This window comes from Stegodyphus dumicola, chromosome 7 (genome assembly GCF_044657685.1).
Source record: "Stegodyphus dumicola isolate Sdum_Otavi_A_Nest chromosome 7, ASM4465768v1".
Taxonomy (NCBI): Eukaryota; Metazoa; Arthropoda; class Arachnida; order Araneae; family Eresidae; genus Stegodyphus; species Stegodyphus dumicola.
In genome coordinates this window covers 12,370,896-12,393,282 of record NC_140774.1, presented here as the reverse complement: position 1 = coordinate 12,393,282, position 22,387 = coordinate 12,370,896, and the positions used below count along the sequence as shown (strand labels likewise).

General features: G+C 33.6%; 1 protein-coding gene across 2 annotated transcripts in view; it reads right to left on the bottom strand.

Moving 5' to 3' along the window:
* The window catches only part of twin (CCR4-NOT transcription complex subunit 6-like twin), a 422,061-nt gene that overhangs the window by 99,065 nt on the left and 300,609 nt on the right, over positions 1-22,387 (bottom strand). The window lies entirely within an intron of this gene.

Below are 22,387 nucleotides of genomic sequence, written 5' to 3'. Positions count from 1 at the left end.
AAAGGATGAATAAAAAGTAGTTTATTAACGATTGAAAATTAATTAAATAAAAAAAATTAAAGTCAATTCCTACTTAGGTCAACAAAGAAAAATTTTAAAAATACCACAAAAATTTAATTAATTAAAAAAATTTAATATGTGAAAAAACTGTATTAACATCAAGTGTCATCCACTACAAGTTTAAAAAAATGTACTTGAACTTGAGTGGATGAATAAAAGTATTTTATTAACGGTATTCCCTAACATGTACTGTATGTATACGTGCATATAAAACCCACCCCCTTACTTGACCTTTATGTTCGCAATCCTTGGAATCATATACTTTCAATTACAAAAGTACTTTAAATGACGAAAATATTCATGTTTTGGCAATGTCAAATTAAAAAAAAAATTATAATTTTCGACAAATAATGAAATCTAACTTTTAATGTGGTCTTTCGGGTCCTATACTTGGGAAAGTTTTATAATCGTTATGAAAAAATAAAATTATAAGAAGTTGACTAAAATTAACCGAGATATTTAGTTTCAATATTTGCAATTTTTGATGCCATCTTCAACTTGTTTCGAGCGATCGGTTAATTAAGTTCGAATAATTCGAAGAAATAAGTTTAAATGAAGTGCACCAAAAAAAAAAAAAATCGTGTATAATTTAATGGACCGTACAAGGAAGTCATGTGGTGTGCAAAATCAGATTTTTTGTAAGACGGTAGTTTAGAGAACAGTAACTGCAGTATTGAAGCAAACTTCTAGAAAATCATCGAAGAATTTGCTAACGGATAACAGCCACACGGCACTTTTCAATATCGGAAAAAAAAGTTTTATTCCGGTAATTAACACAAGTGCTTTTATTTATTTCCTTATACGTCGCTGTAGTATTTTAAAATGTGAGTGTTTGGTGTGCCTTGTGAGGGACTACACCAGTGCTCCAGTGACTATTTTCGACGAATTCTTTAAAGCAACGATTATGTCCTATACTTAGGTTTCACGATTGCAGATACGAGGAAAAGTTCCGGTCCAAAAAGAACAAAGAAATTAATACCCTACGCTCGCCCCATTTGACCTAGACTGATATCCACCTACTCTAGCGTCAAAGTTGTAGATTTAAGCCACCGCCTACGGGGCGAGCTAGCATAGTATTTCAGGTGGTAACCTTTAAGGATTCCCTTCCTGGCTTCATTCGCTATTTTATTTTCCTGCCACGGAAGAGAATTGAAGGAGAAGCTGAAGCTGGAGGGGGAGAGATTTGCTTGATAGGGGTCTTCATTGACCTCTAATTCAGCAAGACGCCAGTCGCTCTGTCTCCTTGTACCGAAGTCAAGGTGCATAAAAAAGATATGAGTCGGCAAGGTATGGAGGGTAGGAGCATACGCATGAAACAAAACAACAAAGATTACGGTCACGAACTGCAGAGAATCATTATGATAGGCTACTTACTACTTCCTGTTCTCTCCTGTACCATTCATTCTCATAGTTAACTTCCATTTCAGGGTTTCCCGCTTTTGTAAGGCTTTTTAATATTCGCTTAATACATTCATTACAAAGGATGTACTTTACTCAGGGATATTAGCATAAAAAGAAAATGGTGAATTTCAAACATGAATCGTGATTGGATTTTTCAGCTCTTTCTTCTGAATAACATAGCAGCACCAAGACAAAATCTCTATTGTTTCTCAGGCAAGAAAACTTGGCAGAACTTTGCTTCACTTACAAACAAAAATAAATGTAGCGTTTAATAGCAAAACTTGTATTCTGCAAGGATTTAGGATAATTGAGGCTCACATTTCGCAGCTTTAATTACTGTTCAATATAAATGTCCGTTTCACTTTTCAAACTGTTGCCACCAAATATTAGAGTCCTGCATTATATTTGAAGAAATTAAATAATAAAAAATTTGCATAAATGTATATACGTTTCTTGCATTGTGATAAAACAACTGTACCTAGAGCCTTCCAATTTTAAATGACGTAATACTACTGGGAATATCGCCATCTGGAAGCCCGAATTTGGAATTTGTTTTATTATCGATTTCATATTTTGTAAAACGTTGAAGTATTTTTGGGTAACGAACTCAAGGACTTTAACGCCAGCAATGGCAACGTTGAACAGCAAAAACATTTTTATCTCTAGGTCGCGAGACTCTAAAGGATATGCTCAATTTTAAACTATTTTGGGATATTGCTCTTGAACAGAATTTTATGGTTTAAGTGCGAAGAACGTGATATTTAATAAATAAAGGTAACAGACAAAATGTTAAAAACACCTCTTTGGACGTAATTTCCGATTTTTATCCCCTTTTTTTGTTATTTACTTAATTTTTTTGGGGGAAGGCTCTGAATGAATCCAGAAATCGATGAAAAGTTTGTAGAGACATTAGGTATTTCTTTGGAAGCAAGAAAGATTGAAAAATTAGCAACGCCTTCGCCGGGAATCGAACCGCGGACCTCTGGAATACGTGCCCAGCGTGCAGACCACCACACCATAAAGGCATGCCAAGAAGGCGGGAGAAATATCTTATAAGAAGTGAACTGAGGAGAAGAATGATTGTGCAGAAAAAGGAAAACATATAATTTACATCTGTAAAAGATCCTATCTCTCAGTTTTCAATTATGTAGTTAATTTTGAAGCATCCATCATAATTTGGTTACACGCGAAAATATCGCGGAGGAAACAATGCAAGAGGAGAACATCGTCGTACAAAACATGGCTACAGAAAAGAAAGCAGGGCGAAAAATACGGCAGTCCTAAAATATTGTGTTATATAATACAGCGATGCAAATCTCCCCAGTTTTAAAATAACGTCGTATGAAGTAAAGCACCTACAAATCATCGCATGGTGATAACATCGCATACAATTTAAATAATCAATTAAACAACCCATTATTTACAGGAAACTCTAGAAACGAGATTTGAAGCAAAGATGGAGAGAACAGGTACCAGGTGATAGCAAGATCGGACACCCGGACGGCTTTCAAAGACTAATCGGGTATAGTCTGGGACCCGCTTCATCTAAAGCATAACATGTTTACAACATAAAATACCTAGCGTTGCATTATCTACACGGCAGGTGGACATTGCATGGCGAAATAACATAGCTCAGCATACATTTGACTTGGCATAACATTTGGACGCGACATAGTACAGAATATAGTCATTGCATAGCGACGTAACATATTTACAACATTAAATACACAACGTAATGTAACTTACACGACAGATGGACATAGTATAGCGACATAACATAGCAAATTTTAACTTCATGATAAATTTCACATTAACTACACAGTATCACTACCCAGTGAAATGAAAACACTAGTTAACGTAAACAGTTTTGTGTGTTCGCCTAACCTTATGATACCATAGTTCGTGACACGCCATATATAAGAAAATATAAATTAGTTGCCCTTATTTACGCACCCGAAAGAATTTGAATTTGCCATCACGAATCTAAAGCGTGGAAGACAAGATAAAAAGGCAGAACAATATGGCCAGAAGCGCCAAGTTTCGCAATAATCACTCGAACAAGGTACAAAATTTATGTATTACATATGAAAAAATACTCCGGAATTCTCACGCAAGGTTATGCTTGAAATCAGTTAGTGAGTTCTACGACTAGATTTAACCACAAATGAATTCCTTAATTCATTATAGGAAAAGAACGAGTAAACTAAATCCATCCGTCCCCTCAATATAATTTAACGCCTTTTTCATAGTTATATTCTTCCTTTGAACGGACAGTACCGAAATAAAAAAAAAAAAAAAAAAAAAAAAAAAAAAAAAAAAAAAAAAGTTACCTGAAAACTTCCGATTATAGTCTAACATCTTAAAGGAGAATTTTAACATTAATTTTACCAGCTGATAGAACTAAATCTTTATTGTTACACAATTTTTAACCCTTTGACCACTAATGGGACATATATGTCCCAAGTTAAAAGAGGAATACAATGTGAAATGTTGGGTTATGCAAAGAATGCTTTACCCTGTATCATACGATGTAAATCTATTTCATATAATAAAGTTTTCCAGAATAATAGGTGTGCTTATACTAAGTCGATCGCTACGTGTGGGACATTTACCTTATTTATGACATATTTTGTTCACTTGGATAGAAAACGGGGTAAATTAAAAAAAAAAAAAAAAAAAAAAAGAAAAAAGAAAAGAAAGAGAGAGTAGTCGAAGGGCTAAAGCCCCCGCTTTCACCCCCCCCCTTTTTTCCAGATACAAAATGGTTTAAATAAGAAATTATTATCTTCTCTAAGAAGACCACCCACAGTTTCAGATCCTTTAGTTTTTTGCGAAGCTAGTTGTGTTAGAGAAATTGATGCCCAATACAAACGTTTGTTTATGTTGTCAGAAACACTCATCGCTTTAAAAAAATAGTTGTTATACTAGAAAGTTTCCAACCAGTATTATTAAATAATGAAGAATCTGTATGCATGTATATATGTTCCTCGTTTTATGAAAAAACGGCTGCATATAGAACCACCACCCGATTTTGAAAACACAGTTCTCCATCCGAACATGAACATCTCGAAGCCGGAATTTTAATTTTTTAAAAATTTACTTCTTATTTATTTCATATTTTGATTGAAAAAATGAAATTCTGATTAAAAAATTCGGCGATGTAAGCGCAATGTGCTGCCACTTGATTAAACATAAAACATAAGGTATTTGTCCTTCCAGTTTAATCAACAACATCAGCAATTTCTCAGACGGCCTTAAAAATCACAGATTAACTGGCAGACTCTTTATTGACATTTGGAAGGCTTTTGATTGTGATACGCTGGAGAGGTTCACTTTCAAATGAATCAATCTCTGTTTCCCAAATATATTATACACATTATTAATTCCTGTCTATTTGATCGAAGCCATTCGCATCAAAATTAAATACTTCGCACGATGGTTAATTAATGTGCAATACATTTCTTTAAATTTAATCAACAAATTCAGTGATTTAAAAGAAACGTGTCGCCGTTGCCCGAAGTAAAGAATGGTGTGCTGCGACTCGGCAAAGCGAAATATTTCTTTCAAATGGAATCTGTATGTTACTGACTACAAACTAAACGATTTAAAAGCAATAAACGTAGTTCTTTTTCTCTTTTATTAATTACGAAGTGGATCCGTAAAATTACACAAGCTACATTAGTTAAAATCATTATATATTTCCTTTTATATTGGTTTCGCTTACTGAGATAACGACAAAGCATACTAGGGTTATCTGCCTAAGTATATGGATGCCTTCGTGAGGACTTTCTATGGGAAACTGGCTCACATACACGTTACACATGGGAAAAACCGTGAAAACGCCAGTAGCCAGCCCGGAACCCCGGACCGGACTACCAGTGTTTAGCGACTGTTGGTGAGCCATTTTCTTTATATAATAGCTATTTTAGGCGACTGGCCGCGAAAGCAGCTTGTAAGGTAAATAAAGATCTCTGAGCCTCGTCGCTTACAAGAAATATTTCCATCGAAGGGGGGGGGTAAGCTAGGCTACGGGGAAAAAAAAGAGGATGGCAAGATGGTAACAAGAAGACAACAAACTAACCTAATTCTGAGAAAAAATGGTTAAGACTGAAATGTAAGTTCAATTTCACTTCCGTATTCAACAAAACAAAGATTTAAAAATGATTAACTTCCACGAAAACAACCGAGAGAAATTAAAATTAATCAAAACGTATGCACGTAATGAACTCATGTTCTTGATAGCGCAAGACGGAAACTGAAAACACGCCCATCACAAAGCATTTAAATTATCCCACACAGTATGGTTCAAATAAAAATTCTACAGTTTTGCGGAAGAAAGACAGACACACAAAAGAGCAACAGTAATTTCACCACGATACTATACAAACTACAAAATCCAGTTCTCCAGAAATTATAAATATCGCACAGAAGTGCATGCAGTGCTTTTGTTTCTTGAATTCAGTAATGTATCCGTCGAAAGTAAATAAATAGACTATCAAACATACCCCACTTTAACGGAAAAAAAAAAATAGCGTATTCTTTAATGGAGTTATATACTGATACAGGATATTATTAACCCACCAGACATAACAGCGCAGGAAATTGGGTCAACAGTTCAAAAGTTCAACAGAGAAGGAGGAGGAGGAATCAAAACGAAAGACATACACACACACTTGACCATCGAAACAGTCCATTGTTTTAAAAGAAACAAAGAAAGCACCACGTGCTACGGAAAAGGACATATTTCTGCATCTTATTTGAAGCCTGAACAAAACAGACATAAATTTTAAAAAAGACAAGGAAGGAAATACGGACCTGAAGCAAAATTCGTTTCGAAATATAATATTCCCACGTTAGAATGATAGATTTTCAATGAAAACATTACACACAAATGTATTTAGAAATAAACTGCCAGGCGATTATTTGTACATTCAGTAAGTAAAGAGCAACCAAGAATTCAGTATAAAATACACAAAAATATATATAGCACATTCGATTGTATTTATGCACATATAAAGCAAAATCATATCAGATGCATTTGTACCTGTATTTATTTACTAAACACACAAGCATGTTTTGAAGAATCGCCATTTCGTTGTTATGAGCGTTGTTCATATATAATTTTAAACGATACTCGCGTAATATTAAAAAATGGGATATATCGAGTAACGTTATAATAGCAAAATATTGTACATACATACTTATAAAAAGACCGCCTTTAAATGAAATAACTTTAAGGTTAATGCCAACAAAAATTCGACTTCAAGTCGAGTTGCATTCGCATTACAGTTCCTTAAAGTTATCCTGCGAGATTACGTTATTTTCAATTCCGCAGCTTCTCAAACACGTCCTTAAAAATTTTTAAGCCAGGATATGAATTCATTAATTTACACCCTTGATTTAAGGGGGGAGGGGAATGAAAGAGTTTATATTTTAAAGATCACCCAAAAATGGTTTTTTAAAGTTTAATATGTTCTTTCAGAAGGGATTAGCAACAGACATGAAAAAGGTGAAGCGAAACATTTTGTAGGATACTAAATGAATATGCATTTAGACTAACATGAGAATATTATATATATTATGTATATTTTAAAAGTGAAAAAGGGCCTATAGAATTTTAATGAGATATATGATAAATTAAATGCATTTTTATTTAAATCAATCCGACTAAAAATTAAAAAAAATAAGAACTGTATACACTACTTTTAAAACATTCAGATTAAATAAGAAATAATAATACCTTACTTTATTTCGAATGGCAACAAACTCGAATGAAAAGTGAAAAGATGCAAAAAATCGCATTTCGAGACTAACAGCCCTTTCGGGCTAAACAATATTGCAAGACGACAGTTTCTTGAAATAAGTGAAATATTAAAACAAAAAGTACTTAGGACATTTTTCTATATTACAACGGCTTTTAAAAAGACACCATAGATTAATTTCAATTACAGTAAGCAAATGTTAACACGTCAGATTCAAATAGGATGAAATATTAATACATTTAGTACCAGGTACTCTCTTCAAAACATAAATAGCTATTTGATAAAAATTCATTGCCTTTAATTTTAATACTTAAATTCTAGAAAAAAGGTATGCAAAAAAAATGGTGAATTTTTGCGAAGATACCATTTTTCTGACTCCTTAAAAATTCAGTCAGAATTAATAATTAAATTAGACTTTAAAATGAAAAATTATTTAAATCATTTTAAATACACCCAGCATACGATCGCAGAAAAATTCCAGATTCCCTGTACCTACTAATTATTTCTACGGCACGCATAGTTCAAATGCAAGGAAGCTTCTAATACAGGGTTCAGATGAAGGACAAAGTTCCTTCAGAACCCAAGACATGAAACCGGAAAATATTAACAAGAGCACCAATAAGATGTGATAATTTATCGAGCATCAAGGAATTCATGAAAAAATTTCATACAGTTAATTATTTTGAGACATCAAACATTTGATTTATGAACCTCATACAAATAATTATTTTGTGACACTAAACAAGTGATATACAAAGTTAGATGGCTAATTATTTTGAGATATCGAACAACTGATTTACGAATTTCACACAGCTAATTATTGAGATTCACACAACTCCGATATAGATTTAGACTGCTAATTATTTTGAGACACCAAGCAACTGATTTACGAATTTCACATCGCTCGTTATTTTGAGGCTCCAACAACAGCTATACAGATTTAGACGACTAATTATTTTGAGACAGCAAATAACTGATTTACGAATTTCACACCGCTAATTATTTTGAGACTTCGACAATTCATATACATGTTTAGATGGCTAATTATTTTCAGACCGCTAATGATTTAAGAAACCAAACTGATCTAAAAATTTAAGATTGCTGACTAGTTAGATACCAAACAACGTAATCTATGGGAGGACAAAAAAAAAAAAAAAAAAAAAAAAAAAAAAAAAAAAAAAAACCACCTGATGTGGACACTACATGATATCCTTTTAGTTTAAATTAAAAATAAGTAAGTTATGAAAGCAAATTTCCAAGTTCGAACCAGTCTCTTTCTTCTATTTATTAAATTTTTCTTCAATATTTAAATAACAAACAGTACATATGTCTTATATATTACTACTTGACGACATTAGGAATCTGATAAAGTTTGTAGTTTTGGAGAGAAATTACTAGAAATTATCTTCATCACGGATTATAAATACTCAATGAACATACGGTTTTTTTTCTTATTAATATGCAACTGAAAAAAAAAAAAAAAAAAAAAAAAAAAAAAAAAAGCTGTTCATGTATAAATGTATCTCCCCCCCCCAAAAAAAAGATTCTTCTTAGTGCAAAAATTTGTATATTTATTTTTTAACAAGTATAAGCGAAAATTAATAAAATATCAAACTTCAAATTTTTGAATGTGATTTGTATCACACTGTAAATTAAACTCTTTATAAATTTTGCGCAGCGTTGTTCACGTTCATTTTAAATGGAAGTAAAAATAATATAAACTCGAACTTCACATAACTAAAATCTTGAAATATTTATAATACCGCATTTGCAACAAAAACATTATATTGAAATACTTTCAAGGACCGCCAGCTTGACTTCCTGCTATGAACGATAACAATAGGCAAAAGACCTTCTTTTTACAAATTGCCAGACTATTATTATTTGGAAATTGTCTAACAACACTGAATTTCTTGAATAATGACATTTAATGCTAGAAGAATTTATAGCTATTTAAAATATCATTACGGCGCTCTGTTATTATGATACGAAAAGGGGGAGACCACAATTACATTAATATTATACTAAAAATAAGCTCCTAAATGAAAATAGCCAAATATTTGCAAAATAATTGTAGAGTCATTATATATATATATATATATTTCTTAAAGCAGGAGACATGATAAATGTGCACAGCCCTCGCCGGGGCTTGAACCTTACACCTCTCGAATACGGGTCAAGTATGTTTCCAATTATACCACGAAGGCATGCGGAAAGAAGGAACAAAATACCTTATATAATGAACCTCAAAAAGCTCTTATGCATTTCTGTCTCCAATAAATAAAAAGGTAGTTAAAATAAGATGTGCACAAACAGTAAATATATACAGTTATTTTTACGTATGTAAGTGTAAATTTTATGTTATACACATAAAATTATTTTAATTAATGCGCATGTGGGTGTGATTTATAAAATTTTCAGCTTTTCGCAGTCATATGTTTAAGTAAATTTTGGATCGCAAACACTTTTGAAGTTGCAGCTGATACCTATTTGATTTTAAATTTGTGCTTTATAAGCGCCTAAACGTGTTACTTGGGTATAGTATTCATAAGAGAGACTGACGCTTGAAAAATCTATTGCTAGACATGCTTTACACAACATAAATAATCACATATTAAGGTCTTAGACGACAATAATTAAGGTCTTAGACGACAGCGTTACATGGGAAACAATAACGGAGCAACGTTATTACAGAAGAGTGATTGAGATGGAAAATGAATACAGAATACCAAAAGCAATACTATATGAGGAATAAATAGATCAGACATATTCGATAACAACAAACACGAGGACCCGCCAACACAGTGGCCTCGAATGCCCGGCAACTGTATAAACATCGCTCACAAATAAAACAATGCACACACGGACAATATGGAGGCCTCTGATGCATCATAACATAATACAGACTAGAGGTCTAGTGGTCAGCGGATTCTATTGTTTGTTCTTTTTCCCATAATGACAGTGACCCACATGGAAACATAATTAAATTGCGAGATACTCCAAATACGTAGGCAGGGCCAAACTCACGCTCATATGACCTACCTAAGGTTGCCTGCAGGGGTCGAGTGGAAGACGAAAAAACTATAGCTCTCGGAAATGCCGGAAGGACAAGTCAAAAGATGTTAATGGCATTCCCCAATGCCTTACTCAGCATGAGGGGAAAAAAAAAAAAAAAAAAAAAAACGCTGAAATTCGTTAAGGTAATCCGGAAACAGGATTCACTTATTCACACAGCACCTTTATCACTTCTGCGTTTTGAAACAACGCAGTTGAGAGAATATTATACAATCGTATATTAGAAAAGAAGACGACAAAAAAAAAAAAAAAAAAAAAAAAAAAAAAAGTGTGGGCCTCACTATTCACGTTTACACAGTGTTAAGTGTTGTCGTACTTCAGGAAGAACTGTAATCTTGAAAAATTTCGGATTTCATATTTCAACGAAAATATCTGTTTTGACCGCTCTCCAGTCCATTTGAACACTGTTTATGGGTGACATCTGTACGTGCGAAGAGAATAAAGAACTCCTTTTTTTCCAAAACGGATAGTAAAATGGATTCAGAGATTTTTTTGCAACGTCTGTACATACGTACTTACTTGCGTTATGTATGTACCTCCCATAAATCAAAAAGCAGTAGCCTTAAAAGTTAAAATTTTACATACGGGACTGCTATAACATTTAGTTGTGCTCTTTTTTCGTTGCAATCGGCCGTACCAAACGTGTATATATTCCCACTCTGTTACCCGGCTTGGTGAGCTCAGTTTTTTAGCCGCCTCTTCTTTCCGAAAGTTTTGTCTTCCTGTCCGCTGGCTATATTGCTTGCTTTGTGTACAAACTCTTATTTTTAATTGTAAAAATTTCTTTTTAAACTGTATTTAGTGTTTTATTTTTTCTCTGTATTTTACAATTTTTATAGAAGATACTTTGAGGTTTTATATATTTTTAGCTGTGAGAACTGAATTGAATGAATGAGACATATATCTCCAATGAAATTCGAGGAAATAAGTTTAAATGAAGTGCAGCAAATAATGTCTATAATTTAACAGACCATATGAAAGAGTCATGTGATGTACACATCAAATATTTTATATTCGCTATACTATTTTTATTTGTGATATAAACTGATAAATATAACTTCACTTGCTTCGGATGTCTTCAACTGTAAAAGAGTTACTGCTTTGAGTTAAAGAAAAGTTTCAAAATATCCCCCTTTCTCTTTTGGCATGTTTACTTATAAAGTTTATGCTGTTTGTTAACATACCATTTTTATTTTGGAAAACAGGTAAGATGTTATTTTTACGTATATATTTAAAACTGTAAATATTACGATTCCAATAAAACAACCAATAGGATGTTATGATTTATTGCCATGATCTAATTTTATGAACTGCATTTTGCGAACTGTTTTGATGTTAGTAAAAATATTATGAGATGAATGAGTATTAAGGCATTGAGTTGCCTACTTCATTTATTATTTTATAGTTACTTGAGTTATTATTTGCAGCGTTAGCAGCGACATCAGGGTCTTGGCTGTTGTGATGCAGATAATCGAGGAGGAGGGGAAAAAAAAAAAAAAAAAAAAAATTCCGACATAGGTCATTGGAGATTGAAAACAACGCTTGAATAGTGGATGAGACATAGTTACGTTGGTTGGATATAAAGTATTATTCGATTCACTTGAAAAACAAAGCTTACTAGTTTAAAATTCACAGAAAGAGAAAGCTGAGAAACAGTACGCTAGAATCACTTGAAATCTGCACAATTTAAAGTATATCACTTTTCTTTCAATAGTGTATGTATTTTTAAGTGTTGAATAACATACATTACTAGTGAATGAATATTTTTCAACTATTTTATTTTAATGTATGCTTATGGTTAGTATGTAAAACAAAGTCAAAAATATGTTTTTCTCATTATTTTCTCGTCAATGATGGTTCATGTTTTTATTAATATCGATCAAAAATTTTCAGTTTTCTGCATAAATTTCACAAAATAATGAATTTTTTATCACTTCTGTAATGATTATACTTAGATGTGAGTGCAATCCAATAAAAGAATCTCATAAAATTCAGAAATATTGCAAACATTGTGAAAAGAGCCCTTCGAACGAGGTGGTTACCATAAAAGAAATGTATTGCCACTTGAGAAAACATACCATATTTATTTAAAATTTAAAAAAAAAAAGTGAGTGTATGTGAACGCAGACGCCCTTAGCTGATCAAGACTTACAAGTGATCAAAAACAATCTAAGAGAGATTTAAATTAAATAAAAAAGGAAAAAAAATCTGAAAGGGTTCAGATTTTAAATTACATCAAAGGGACATTTTTTTAACGTTTTGTCTATTACCTTTATTCATTAAATATCATGTTCTTCGCCCTTAAACCATAAACTTCAGTTCAACAGCAATATCGCAAAAAAATTTTTAAATGAGCAAATCTTAAGAATTTTCGATACACAGTTCCGCGAGCTGGAGATAAAAAAGTGCCCCCCCCCCTAGTAGAGTGTTGTCATTGCTCGCTTTTAAATCGTTGAGTCTGTTAATCAAAAATTCGTTAAAGTTTTACAAAATATGAAATACATGATAAAACAAATTCCAAATTTGGGTGGAAACGTACGTTATTCAAAATTGGATGGCTCTAGCTACCGTTGTTTTATCACAATGCAAGAAACGTACATACATTTATGCAGATTCTTCATTATTTAATTTCTTTAAATATAATACAGGGCGATAATATTTGGTGGTAACAATTTGAAAAGTGAATCGGACATTTATAGGAAGCCAACGCTAAATGCCAAAACGAAAATAATAACCCTTCGGGACAAATTTCCCCTTTGGACTAAACTAAGAGATTTAAAAGAAATATGTTGCCACTGAGCCACATAAAATATTTTTATTTACTATGCGCTTATTCGTTGCTACGAAGGGTAAAGCATTTACCTTTCAGATTTAATTTGTCTGTTACTGATTAACGAACTAAATATATATATTCCTTTTTTTATAATAACCATTTTAGGAGGCTGGCCAATCAAGAGGCTTTAACATAAAATGCAGCAATTAAAACAAATACGCATTAGCAACTAATGTATTTTGCATAAAATGTGTACAAAAAAAGTAATTCTAAAGCGAATTACTACCCATTTCATACGCACAACAAGACTCGTCTTTCTTTCTTTCTTTTTTCTTAAATTTGTTGCTGTTGTGGGAACTTGTATAAGTATTTCTTAATCTCTCTTAAAACTTATTGCTAACAGCGTGGGACAGCTCGAATGATTTTAATTTTTTCTTATTTCGAATTCTGGGAAAAAGAAAGGATTTTGAGGAAGAAGTATTTTAAGCATGAGTTTATTGCCGTTAGTAAAAAGAAATGCATGCAAAAAGATACACTATTGATGAAACGAATTGCTTATTTTTCCCACAGTACTCTTTGTCATATCTTCAACGCGAACAGACAACACTAGAGTTTAAAGTATTTAACATGAGATTTAGATAGCATTAACTTGATGGTATCGTCTGCGTCATGGGTCTTGATTTCTAAATTTATTCGTAAAGTCAGTATTAGCAGTTAAAAATAAAAATTTAAACACATTAGAATCAAGTAAACACGGCGGAATAAAGATTTTATTTTAAAAGTAGAGTTACTTGAGTGTTATTTAATTCATTTAAAACTCCTTGGTTGAAATTTTATAAATCTGCTTTCTATTCTTCGATGCAATTATGTTTTTCAAGAACTTATTAATTGAAACTCAAATTTATCACAGTTAGGAAATTTTTGACCGAAATGAAGTTTATGCGTTAAAAATTAGTTAAAAATTAAAAAGTATTACACAAAGCGGATTTGTAACATTTGAAAAAAGAAACAATAGGTTACTCTTTAAAAATATTGAATGTTTTAATTAGATATATTAGGAGTTAAATACATTTTTATTTAATAATTTAATCAGATTTAAAAATTAAAAAAATAATACTCTTAAGCATTGCATGCACTGCTTTTACAGAGCTTAGTTTTATAATCAATAACAGACAGATTCAATTGGAAAAATAGTTCTTACATTTTGCCGAATGGCAAGACTCGGAATGAAAATTAAGTCAACGCAAAAACCTCAATAAGGAAATGCCAAAATAGAGAAGATTCTGAATAAAATGAGCTTAAATTTTAATTGTCAAATTGATTGAAGTTTCAAACTGAATAAATCACTGAAATTGTTATCGAAGTGTTTTTCCGAAGACTTATAAAAGCAGTAAAAAATGTTTCCCTTCACCTGCTGAAATTTATACACAATTTTAAATGTATCACAAATTCAGAACACAAATAGTCCCCCCCCCCGAAAAAAATAAAACCTAGACTATCAGTTACGTGTAAAATGAGTTATTACGTCTGAGCTTATTGTTTAGCAATCAATAAACTCAAAGCAATCGAATCAAAATTGGATACTCCTTAAAAAAAAATCTGCTGGCGAAGCAAGCTCAACACGCAAAGAAATATCCAAAGATAATAGTGTTAAGAAGAGATGAAAAGTATATCATTTTACTGGAAATAAATAATCAGTTCACACGAACTATTTCACCGAGTTAACGTTCACGTTGTAATACCATCACCTAAAAGAGGTACTATATATATATATATATATATATAATAATTTTAATGAGTTTAGCTAGTTTAATTTCAAGTTCCAGTTAGTAATTAATAATAACAGGGAAAAAACTTATTTACTTTTAAATCCCTTAGTTTGTTAATCAATAATTACCACAGTGATTAAATTCGGCAGAAAAATCAAATATCTTACGCTTCGTCATATGGCAACAAACTAATCCCGTGTAAGATAAAAACATTTTATACAGGGCAGTGGCAACATATTTCTTTTACATCGCCAACATTTTCTGACGGATTTCGGATTGGAATGATGTACCCCCAGGGTGCCCGTGCGCGAAACACTATTCCTACCGAAGATCATATTTACACTAACAATCGCCTTGGGGTCTTTTAAATTACAAGCACCATATATATCAGAATTGCTAATACTTTCATTATTAATTAAAGAAGATTTTCAAGCAATTTCCTGGTTAGTGTACAGGGTGGACATATAAAAACTTCTCCGATATATAAAGCCTTAAAAGCCTATCCGTTCAACAAATCGAAATAATGAAATTTCAGATATTGTTATTTGTAGATAGGCGCTCCAGATTGTGATGATTCAAAACGCTACAACTCTCACGGTTACCGTGAAAAAATTTTGAAATTTTCGAACGGCAACACTCACATTTTTCCAGCGCATCGAAAAACAATAAATGGCGTTGGAACGGTACACATATGACAAAAATTGAAGGCGTAGAACACTTGCAAATAATAGAATTGCAAAGTGCCAAATGGCGACACAAGAGAGGAAAGCGAACAAACCTTTATTGCAACTAAAAAAGTTTCCAGCGTGCACAGCGTTTCAAGACACAGTCGTCTCCCGGAAATTGGCAGTTTTGTGGCCAGTGCGATTCCTCGAACTCATTTCAATGGATTTCTGGTTCCAGGGTTAACTGAAATCTTAAATGTACACATCCATTGCAAGAGATTTGTCAGAGCTGAAAGATGCTATGAAACAAACGTGAGGTTATACAGATTCCTCCTGCGATGTTTACGTTCGTCATTGCTCCCAAAAATCTCCCCATCGTCTGTGAAGGTGGGCACGTTGAAAATTTGTAATTCGCATAAAAGTTTGCCCCCTTCTGCTTTTGTGTTGTTATTTGTCTTTTACAATGCTCTTCTTTGCAAATTTTTTTACGACAGCAATTTTCATCATATTTTCCAATGTCGTTTATGGTTTTTCGATGCGCTGATGGAATTTCGCAGGAAAAAAGTGCTGTCATTCGAAAATTTCAAATATTTTTCATTGTCACTGTAAACGTGAAAGCTTTAGTGTTATAAATCATGATAATCTGGAGCGAATACGTCAAATAACAATATCTGAAATTTCATTTGGATTCGCTGAACGAAAAGCCTGCTAGAGGTTCATATATCGAGTTCTTTCTTGACCACCTTGTATATACTTCTAAGCTGCACAACGTTTAATTCTTCACGTATTTTACTGCTACAAATATACCAAGATTCACTGTATATTTCTCGAAGAACAATTATTTTTTGCATTCTGTAATTGCTTACGATTAGTGCAACTTCAATATGCTCAGGCAGAGGAGGTTTAACATAACATGTGACACAAGATTAGTTTTAAATAAGTAGTTTTTTTGTTTTTTATCTACAGAGAAAACGCTGTTTCAAGCAAGTAAGGGGAAGAGTCTAGCTTTACATACTAGAAACAATTTTCTGTCAGATTTAATCACGCTTTTCAGAGTGGCAACATTCTACTTTACGTATATTGCCGAGTTTGTTAATGAAGAACTTATTGAATTCGCAAAAATATGGAAAAAATTCTAAATTTAAAAAAAATCTGGCTTCACGAACACGAGGTACACGTGTTCGGATGGGGGTTTACATGTATTCAAAATCTGGTGGCTCTCGGTTCCACATCTTTTTAACAATGCGAAGAACATACATGCAGATTCTTCATTATTTAACAATTGGGAGATAAGAATTCCATGGAAGGAAAATATGAAAGAAATTTAGTGGATTTCTAAAACAAAATTAATTAGCAAATTTTCAGAAACATTCTCCATAAAAAAAAGGGGGGGGGGCAAATGGTGGCCTACGGGTCGCATCCAGGCCCCCGAGCTGCTATCCTGCGGCGTACGTTACAAAATTTATTACAACACATTATTGACCGCAAACTTCCTGATGCGTGTATATTTTTTATGGTTTTCCTTCTTTTGATGACCCGAAGAAGTGCGACATTTCCCAACAGGTATTTCGTTGGAGCCAAGTGGCCTGTAAAGTGACCTCTTTTTTCAGTCAAGGGAAGAGACGGGCCTGTATTTTTGGAAACCTTTGTGTTGTGAGCAAAATACTGCAGATTGAATGGTTTTAGAATGAGAACTCAATCCATGTCTGGAAGCATATACATGTTATCATGCCGTTTTTCTGCTACGGAGACAATTTCATTGAAAATCGCGTTGCTGCGCATGAATGCTAAAAATGTTCTGTTTCAGTTGCATTAAATACAAAGAAAATACGCATTTTACCGAAAAACGAATTCAAAGTGGCATTTCAAATTCCTTATGCTTTGCAATTTTACACTTAAAATTATGGTATAAAAGAACTGCTTACCGTAAAAATATTGTTACGAATTTTGTATATATGTAAATAATTTTACTAAAACTATGTGTAAAATTGTAGTACCTTTTGTACAATATAACATGAAACAGAAGAAGCTATGTCGGAAAGATTATAAGGTATTGGTGGTGTGGTGGTCTCGCGCGGTCCGATTCCCGGCGAAGGCATTGCTAATTTTTCAATCTCTCTTGCTTCCCAAAAAAAAAAAAAAAAAAAAAAAAAAAAACCTAATTTTACTACAAAATAAGATTAAAGGGGCAAGTCTATTTAACATTAAGGTAATCTCGCTAAACTAGAGAAATATCGCCAAGCCTGCGTTAGTTCTGGCGGCTAATTTTGTCGCCAAATTTAAAGAGAAATCACCAAAAGTCGCCAAACATGATGACCATTTGGGTTTGGTCTTTGTATAACTATGATTGGTACTGCAACTGAATAACTAATTGATCCCTCTATGTTACTGTAACCGCATCCCGCCTTCATATACCTACCTACCAGTAACTTCGAGAATGGAAGGTACTAGAGATTTCTCGATGGCGAAGGAGGGGAAACGTTAAGACCGGAGAACATCAGTCTCTCTGTTTTTATTTCAGAGTTAACTTCGAAGTATTGAGAGTATTGTAAGCTTTGCCTTTTAGATGCGCTTTGTACTGCGCTGTATTTAATGTTCTTAGTAGTTTGATGTGTAACTACTGATTGTATTTTGTGATACGGAGAAGAGCAGTACGATTATTTTTGTGGAAAGTTCTAGAACTGTAAAGTGTTTCTTTTGGTAAAATAAGTATCATCAAGTTATCATCGGTTCTGAGTACATTCGATCTATTACGAATCCGTACGCCCGTATATTATTGCTTCTTCTATGTATTAAAATAATCAAGATTTATTATTCTAGCATCTGCTTCTAAAATTCGACTATACAAACATACGAAACACTGTGGTTGCATACGAGGATGCATACGAGGGCCAGTCTAATGGTCTATACATTAGACTGGCCCTCGTATGCATCGAATTTTATGCTGTAGTTTACAAAAAGTAGTTTTGTCCCAAAAATACATAGACACTTTAACAGACTGTAGCTACATATTAGTTTCGAAGTTACATTGGATTATCCTTACAACATATAGAACGCTGTCTGCTCAACACATGTTGGTTGGTGTAATATGTGACGTATGATAGTAAATCAAAATGGCCTTTGGGAACCTTGAAGAATGTCGTAGCACACGACATTGGTTATGGTGGAAGTCTCCCGTCATCAATATATACAGTCCCCGCAGACACGCTAATTAACGATGGTCAAGCAACCGCTCGTCGTTTCATTAAGTGTCTGGTCACTAACGGCCACAATTCTGACATAGCACTCTAGGTATAATAAGGCACAGATATAGGAAGATTATATAAAAATCTAAGCTGCGATGTGTATGATTACATTCCCCTATAATTATGTTGGCTACTAATACATATAAAGAATTTTCTTTCATTAAAGTGTGTATATATTTTTCTGACGGACTTTGAGATGATCACAATATAGGGAATATACGTGTATTTTAGATTAAAAGCAGAGGGCCATTTTCATCATTAGCACATGTTTTCCCTTCGCCACATAAAAATGAAGTAAAACACTTTAAAAATCTATCAGCCTACTGCATATTTATCGACACCAAGCACTTTCCTAACCCTACGAAAAAAAAGGTAGCATATTTTTTCAAATTCATGGCCTCGGTCCCTACTTATTACCGAACATACAGACATATGCTGTACAACCCACCGACACTAAGGAACAAATATATTACGCTCTGAAGATATATTCATTCCCATGACGGAACGGTGCAGCGCCACCATGCAAAGCTTCTACATGCCGTTACTAATGATGCTTTGGCAACACTTTAAGAAACCATCCTGAAGTCATGATATCTTTGGAGTTTGTAATTTTCACGTACGCTGCCCAACCTTATATGCGCATTTTCAACTATAACGTAGGTCAGAAAACCGCCTTCAAATCGCAAATGATGAACACAGCCACTGGAATATCCGATGATAGCTTGCAGCATTAGCAAGCGTACACGATTACAGCTGAAGAGGTGTCTTCTGGGCTGAAAAGAGATACGAATCGCAACTACGTTATCTTTACAGCAATTAGCGCATCCATTAACACAAGCACGGGCGTCTTCAGGTATAACGGTGCATTCACGAAGCGTTGTCCATCCACGTCGCTATGAATATGGTCTCTAAGGACGGCTGGTGCACGAGTCTCGGGTAATCCTTACATGAGAAGCTGTTAAAATGTTTCCAGGTGCTCTTCAACTGAACAGATGTCCTGATAAGTCACAGCAAATCGAAAATATCTAAAGGCGAAAATACATCTCATGCATCTAACTTACAGATACAACGTACAAAGCGAGTCTGCCCATGTATACAGACGTCATGCAAAAAATAGTCAAAATGGGTATTTCCGTTGGACTATGATACCCGAAGTTTTTCGCGATTACAACACACTTCCTTTACTTCGTACAAGGAAGCAAAAATATTGATTCGCTTTTATATACAACAATCTCTTTTTTCACCAATGTGGCGATCCTAACCATTTTTTTTCCTAGCTTGACTGTTCTTAACTTTCCTGAAGCTCACTGTTAAGAAATTTACAAAAAAATTAAACGAAAAAACTCAAAACCATCTGAAAATTTAGAGTTATTGAGCCACTTGTTTACTGAGTAAGAGCAAGAGGCATACTGACACTCATGGGCAGTAGTATCATTGTCTCGAAAACTGAACAAGTGTAGGGCTCGCAGTCGTGATTCATCATGAGTCGTATTCCAAAAAAAGATGTTTGCGTCTAAACAGAACGTATTTCAAAGCGTACGTATACCCATTTACCACTGTATTTGATATCGAAATTATCTACCACACTAAAATAAAAAGCGAATGATAATAATATTAATATTAAAAGCACAGTTCGATATTTAGAAAGCAGACACGAGTGCTAAAGAACTACCATTATGACATGTGTACAGTGTGTATAATATTAATATTCATCATAGAATTAATCAACCTTAAGTTACAGGACAATAAACAAATTGCAGACACTTCGTAATACAAATATGCAATTTCCTGTGAAGACGAAAATCGTACAGGAGACCCAGGAATACGCTCGTAAGAAGTAAACAGATTGCTGAGTGATACAGTGCCCCGATTACGAAAACTTAATTTACCTAGACGGCGTGCTTCCAAAAACCTATCCAATCCGGAAATCGTCCACATGCTATTATTTTTTCGTGAAACGTTCACAAAAGAAAATAAACCCGACGAAACTCACCCCGCTCACGAAACAACTGCTACATGCGAAAGAAATCACGCACGCAAGAAAAATAAAACTACAGACCATAAAAGAAAAGAGGATTAAAAAAAAAAGAAGAAACAAAAAAACAAGGGAACATTTTTCTTTTTTGACCCGCTAACGGATGCGACGATGAAGAACCAGATCATACTTCCTTGTTGCCATCGGGTTGAAGAAGACAGGTTTGGGTGAGGTCCGATCCTGATCCGGGGGAAACAGCAGAATCAGTCTTGCCATTGGCGGAATCGCCGATTCCTATTGGCATCGACGACGAAACGAAAGCAGAAAAGTTTGGGAGCAGAGTGGACAAATCGGCCTTAACGTAGAATCGTTTCCGTTGCAGTTCGAGGTCACGGTCACTATCGGCAAAAGAATACAATTATAATAATAAAAAAAAAGAAAAAAAAATTGGAGGCTAAGGTTAAGAGAGAAAAAGGCAAAAACGTTGAAAGGCATTTTAGAACCAGTTCAGGATTAGTTATACTTTGTCGGCGTAAAAGTAGTCCAGCTTCTTTACTTCGGAGTAAAAGTAACGTTCCTGGTTTTTTCATTAATTCCCTTACCGAGATGAAATTCATCCCCTAAACTAAAAGCAAATATGGTTATTTTAATGAAAGTCCATCTTAGAAAATGTTAATGTATTTTATTTAAAGTTTTGAAACCGCAAACATAATTACTCCACCTTAAGCTAAAATTTTTACTTCAAATCCTTTTAGAATACTCTTCTAAAGTTGCTATTCAGACAAAGCATAACTTTGCTTCATTGACTCGGGGCTCGGGATCTTTATCTTATTTTTTGCGAAAGTTGAGAGACACTTCTTTTTCAGATGATAATCGAAAGCATTGACAAATAAGTTTGTTGCATTCTTTTCATTTCAAAATGACCTTTCAGCAACGATAATTCTGTTCAGTCGTAACCGTATCGTTAGAATCCTTTCGCAAAGAATGACAAAATGAAACTCGTGAATAGAAACACTTTCAGAATGATACAGAAGACTGACTTCTGTACGCCGAAATCGCCTAACAATTTAAATAAGACATATTTTTAGATGTCTGTGAAATTCAGCGCTCAGTATTTTAAATCAACATTTGGCATCGAGATACGTGTCGAGATCATAACTGCAGTTAAATGGCTGGGAATACTGTAGGTTTCTTTCAACTTAAGTTTTGCGACGTGTTCTAATTAACATTTACAAGGGAAGCTGTATACTTTAGTAAAAATATTTTATATTTCTAGCTAAACATCTTCATGATCCTAATATACCTTTATTTAAATCAATCAAAATTAAAAGTAGAAATGTAGATTGGGGAGGATGTGTCATTTCAGAAAAAGGGCCCATTTTGTATCACAATACCAGTGTTAGCACTATACTATATATAAATGTTATAGCCATCCACAGTCTGCCTTTCGAGACATGAAAAACACCATGTTAAAAAGTTTAATTTCGTCAATCGGTCTAGTAGAACAAAAGATATAGAAATGTCCCCCCTTTTTTTGTGTGTGATAAGTGTAAATACACAAACAGATTCTTCGTTATGTTTTACTAAGTACTCGATGCTAGTTAAGTTAGATTGAGAGTAATGTATTATTTTACTGGTGACATCATTTGAAAATTCGTATAA